The following is a 6284-nucleotide window of genomic DNA, read 5'->3' as shown; positions in this document are numbered from 1 at the left end:
CAATGGCAATTCGCCTCTCCCTCTCCGCTGGATCCGACTGCCCAACCCACCACCTCCCCCACCTCCCCCACCACCTCCTCTGTCCCCTCCACCACCTCCCCCACCATCTCCTCTCCCTCCTCCACCTGCTATCAGTCCTCGACCTCCTGCCCTCCTCCGTCTCCGTCCCCTCTCATCCTCAAAATCAAGCACCAACTCTGCTGGATCAGATATCCGTAGAATCGGATGGGCCGCTAGGTACTGCGTGTATTCATCAGATACCCCTGCATCCACAACCCTCGGTCATATGTCCCAAGGTCTCGCCTGCAGCATCCGAAACTCCGCTTGTGCCTGGTCATATGGAAGTACTGGCCCCCAGACATATCTCTCTCATATCACCCGTGCATACTCTCCCGAACCACTAGGCAGTCCCTGCTGCCGTCCGAACTATCTCATCACTTTGCCAGGCACCTGTCTCTCTACATGGTATGAGGTCCTCCCAATGAGGAATCGGGTCATAAACACATATGGCAGTGCCTCCGCATCATCATCCCAGGGCTCGCACTCCAGGCAAGGTCTCCATATAACTGCATCGAGATCATCCAATGCCCGCCGCCACCACTCTAACTTCCCCAGGTGGGGTTGACTCATCATACCACTATACATGAACATATATGGCTGATCCACTGCTAATAACTTGAGACTCACTGGTTGAGTCACTGGTAGGTGCTCCCACACCCAAATATGTAGTAGCGTCACTCCCACTGCTAATGAGCCCCTCCCACGGTATACCACCTCATGCAGCTTCTGATACAGGTGCGCCAGCACGCATGGTCCCCAGGCAAATCGGGTCCCGTTTGTAATTATCTGCTCTATCACCTGTTCCCATCCAACGACCAGACCATGAGAGCGCCTATCAGGACATAGTAATTCCCTCACAATGCCAGACACAACTGCTGGTAAAGGCTCATATAAGGTCGCAATCTCCTCCCAAGCAATGGAGCCATCATTAATGAAAACATCCTCATCAAAAAATCTCTGTACTACTAAAGTCCCCTAGGATCTATCATATGTCACCAGCTCCCCCCGAATCGGAATACGCAGGATGCGCCACACATCCTCCAGGGTCACTGTCATCTCCTCTTGCGCAAGGTGAAAAGTGCACGTCTCACTGTGCCAGCGCTCTGCTAACATGGTAATCAATCCGTGATTCATCCGAATCATAGGCCTGTGCATCACATCATATAATCTAGTCGTAGAAATACAATCGATCTCGGCCTCTGTCAGCCAATCCCGCAACCCCTGTGTTGTTGGATGTCTCTCGCATAACTGCAACAAGCATAGATCCTCCTGCACAGGGTCATCAATCAATTATCATCAGTTGTTTTGTTTTCAAACTTTCTTAAAGTTTAAACCTAAGACTATCAACAGATACTTTTATCAAGTATCTTCGGGTCTCAACAGGTAAGCAATCATGGCACACCTAGACTTCAACAGGCATTTATCCTAATGACCTAAGTCTCATCAGGCTGCTATGGTTCAAAACAACTCCCACTTCGCCTCCCTATCCATCCATCTTTGGCATCGAGAGATTTTCACATAAACTGGGGCATTCCTTATCTTGCAAACAAAAATGCTATTTTGCACACAAAAACGCCACTTCTCTACAATAGCGCTAAACCCCTAACAAAAGTGCTTAATCAACTATCCAAAAGCGCTAAAACTACAAAACACGCTACAACAACAATACAATCGCGCTGATTAACGACAAAAGTGCTCAATTAAGCACTCAATAGCGCTCATCCATCAAAAGCGCCTAAACTAGCCTACAATAGCACTAAAAGTTTCAAAAGCGCTCAAACAGCACCTCAATAGCGCCATTGCGTCACAATAGTGCTAGTTAATTGGACAATAGCACCAAAACGTAGTTTCAACGCTATTGTTCCGACTCAACTTCGACTCAGCAGAAAACATGACCAAAATGCATAAAAATTGAAAATTCAAATTTGCGTACCACTGGTCCGTAGTCGTCTGGCCGCTAGAACTGACGGACTCGCTCGAATCGGTGTTCTGCAACTGGTACCGACATCTTGACTGCTACTCGCTTCTTTCAAAAGACAATCTCAGAGCTCTGGTTTCACACTGGTCGCGGTTACAAATGATCCTGTTTTCACCCCTTTCTCCCCATATAAACCCTTCGTAATCACCGTAACCTTTCTCCCGCTCACCGTCGTGGTCCCCGTAAACTTTCCGAGCCTCCCATTTCTCGATTTCTTCTATTTTTCACCCACATTGCTAACTTCTTCTCTTCTACCACCCTGCCAATTTTCATTCTTTTTCGAAAGATCGTCCGATTTTTCAAAAAAATTCGGCCCATCTCTCGAGGGGGCATACCATCCACTAAATTAACATTTATGGGGCATATTCTTCGCACCTATTTTTCTTTCTTTGAAACGACGCGATAAACCGCACCATCTCAAAGAGGGGCAAATGTAGTCACACAAATATGTCCAGCTTAATTAAATAAATAATTGCTATTTATTTGATTAAAAATCCACTAGCCATTAGTTAATTAAATTAATATTTAATTAATTCATCTTCAAACATTCTCCTATTAATTAAATAATTTATTCAATTTATTTTAATTAATTCATTAAACCAAATTCAAATCAATTAAATGAATAAAATCTATTTATTTAATTAAATCCCCCTTTTCCTCTTTTAAATAAATTAAATAAAACATTTATTTAAATAATTTATCCCCCCCCACTTGCATTTTCCTACAAATGCAACTTGCACACATTTATTGAAATAAATGAATTTTTATTTTAATAAAATCCTATTTTCCCTCACCCACCAAACCCACTTGCATTCCTAAACCCCTTCTAGATTCTTCTAAACCCTTCCTAATTAGCCTAATCCATTCCCTAATTATTGTCACATTCCTAAGCAACTTCAAGTCACTTCTAAAAAACTCCAAAGTCTTTGAAAAGCATTAAATGCTTTGTGTGTTCAACAATTTAACCTCCAAAGTCTTCCAAAACCATTAATGGCTCTTACATGACCATTAATGGCTCTTACATAACCATTTATGGTTATTTCAACTTGCACTCATGGGTCTCCTCAAACATCTATTGCTTTGACCATGTTTATCCCTTTTGCCTTTGCACAAGAGTTTATCCATTGGATAAAAGCTTTATTCTTTGATTAAAGAGTTTATTCATTCAACTAACCTTAACCTTGACTCCCAAGGTCATGTCAAGCATTTAATGCTTATTCCCTCACCTTTCAACCTATCTCACATTGACACTTATCATCCTGGGATTGGGTTGAAGGCCCTCACATGGATTGAATATCATTCAATCCTGACCCTTGTTGAGATTACTCAATCTCAACCATCTATTGCTCCATTTTTCCTATAAATAGAGCTCATTTCTTCATAATCCAGATCCTGAAAACTTGTATACATTTAAGCTATAGACATTTTAAGAGAACATTTTAACATAAATCAACTCATATATTTTCATTTTGGTTAAAATAAATCATTTTCGTATCAATAGCATAGTATTAGCTTTTTATTCACATTTAGAGCAAATACTTCAATCTCAAACCTCCATAAGCATCCATAGTGCAAAAAGCTGCTGAGAGCTACACTATTTTGGAACTTGGAGAGGAGAGGAACAAGGGAGAAGAAACCAAGAGCATGTTAGGATGCATTTGGAGATGCCTCATCATATTTACTTTCTTAGTTAGATATTTTATCATGTTTTTGATATCTCTTTTGATATGCTTGTGTAGGAAAGTATTTTGTTGTGATTTTTGACACTAACGGTTTGCCTTTTCTTCTTGTTTGTGTCTTGATATCATTGACTTACCTTCCCTTTTTGCAGAGCATCAGGAATTATTGCAAAGTTTTAGCTCTCCTTTATTTACCATCGCATTCTCTATTTTCAGACCATTCTTGATCATTTTGGCAAAGGAGGGAGGATATTGCATTCTTCGTCGATAACTCATTTCACCGATAAGATTATCAATGAATATGCCCATTTTTCTTGATCAGGTACATCTTGGGGATACCTATTAAACATGCATTTCCATCGTTGTAAGAAGATCATAAAAGATTCGTGCCATGAACTTTTGTTTGACATTGCATAGATCCAACATTGTTATCGCATTCCTTATATTGTAGGAGTATTGTGAAATAAATCTATTCACAAGTTCTTCAAAAGTTTTGATTCCGGATGGTAATCTTGAAAACCACTCCATTGATTGTCCATTTAAACTCCTGGGAAAAAGACGCATAAGGTAAGTTTCATCGTGGGCAAATTCCATGCTCATAGTACAAAACTCCCTAATGTGATCCCGAGGATCAGATTTTCCATCATATTTGTCATATTTACGAATCTCGCAATGTTGTAGAAATGGTACCATATTGAAATTGTTATCGAAAGGATATGGGCATATATCTTCCAATGAATACTTTTTGGAGCTTGTTCCATTTTGCATATCTTGTATCTGTTGTTGTAGAGTTTGCATTTGTTGAGTAAGGTTTAACAATGGATTATCCACATAGTTTCTCCTTGTTTCTTCGTAAGTTTTTTATCACTACGCTCTTTTCTTGTGTCATCCCTTTCTTTTCTTGTTTCTTCATGACTTTCTTTGTTCATATCTTCGTTATTTGGATCATTTGTGTTTTGGGTGTTACTTGCCTTCACATCTTGTTTCAAGCTTTCTATGTTAAAGTCTTGTGGTAATTTAACTCCAGATTTTGCCAACATCAAGAGATATTTCTCTTTTTGCTTTGCCAACAATTTTTCCATTAGCCTATCAAATTTGAAATCTTGCTCAAGGTCTCTAATGGTGCTATTGACTGCTTCTTTGTCAACAATGGTATACCCAAAAGTTTGGAATGTAGGATTATCTTCTTCCTCCATTTGTTGTTTTCTCAGTTGTTCATATTGAGCTCTAGTCCAAACTAGCATGTGATTATTTCAAAAAAATTGAAATTTTCAAAGGACGGTCAATAGGTGATTATTGGTTTAGGAAGATATGCTTTGTTAATTTTACCGCTGTTGTTTGTTTGTTGTGATAAAACGTCTCTTTGTTGAAAAACACATCCTTGCAAAATTTCTCCATCAAACTCTGTACCACAACCACGTAAGTAGTGACGAAAACAATGTAGGAATGTCCTATGTTTTAATAAGATTTTGCGATTGATATACAAGAATCTTATTCTTTTCTGAGTAGCTTTATAACTGAGTTTTCTTTTCTTAAGGTGATACTTAAAAGTTATATAAGCATCTGACAGCTTACAAGTTTGTTTGATTCCAATGTTGGTGCAATTCTGATTTTGATATAACCTAGGTTCAAAATAGGAAAGATATATCCAAGATTATGAAAATAGTATAGATTGATCAAGCTTCGTAATAGATGATTTGATTATTCTGATGAGAGACTTGACAATGATGTTGATTTTTTTTTTGCACTTAAGATGTTTCAACCAATAGCTTGTTGAATGTTTATGCTTACAGAAACCTTTTGGGAATAACCTGTTAGATTAGTGACCTAGTTGTTGAGCTAGTTTGAAAATACATGATGGTTTAGAGACAAATCTACTCAAGAAGTATTTTGATACTGATGTTTTATCTGGTGTTCAAATGTTAGAAAGCCTTTGTATTACCCTTTTGATCAATTTTTTTTAGCAATTTGTTGGATTTTCGCTCACGCATAGATGATAATTTTCTTCAATTTTTGACCATTTGGGACATGTAACAGACATAGAAGACACAATGTTTAATAAGCAAGATGCACAAACAAGTACAAATCTTATGGCAGGCCGAGACAATAGCTGTTGAATCTCACATGGGGTTTCCTCCGAGGCTACGTTATTCAAAGCGGATATTTAGATGCTTGACCCCACTGGCTCCACCCTCGACACTCATTTCTCTGGGGCAGCCAAGCACCAATTTCCATGAAAACTCCCCATGGAAAACTTCATATCTCTACTAAGAACTGTATGTGTGTGAGCCGTTTCAGAGGTTCGACCTCCTGCGCCAACAACTAGAAGGATTTTGGCAACTAGTACAAGTAGTTTTTAGTAAAGGCTTCTGGTCATATGGCCATACATGCGACACTTTCAGCTCTGTAAATACAGAAGGTTCCCAGTCTATAGAGGTTACGCTCCATAGGGTTTATGGGAAAACATAGTGTCGGTATGAACTTATCAGCACATGTTGTTTGGAACTTTCGTCACAAACATGATTTATTTAGAGTGGATTGGAAGGACTTGGTATTAGCCTGTTTCC

This window comes from Cryptomeria japonica, chromosome 1, assembly GCF_030272615.1.
Source record: "Cryptomeria japonica chromosome 1, Sugi_1.0, whole genome shotgun sequence".
NCBI classification, from domain to species: domain Eukaryota; kingdom Viridiplantae; phylum Streptophyta; class Pinopsida; order Cupressales; family Cupressaceae; genus Cryptomeria; species Cryptomeria japonica.
Note: the sequence above shows the minus strand (reverse complement) of the source record.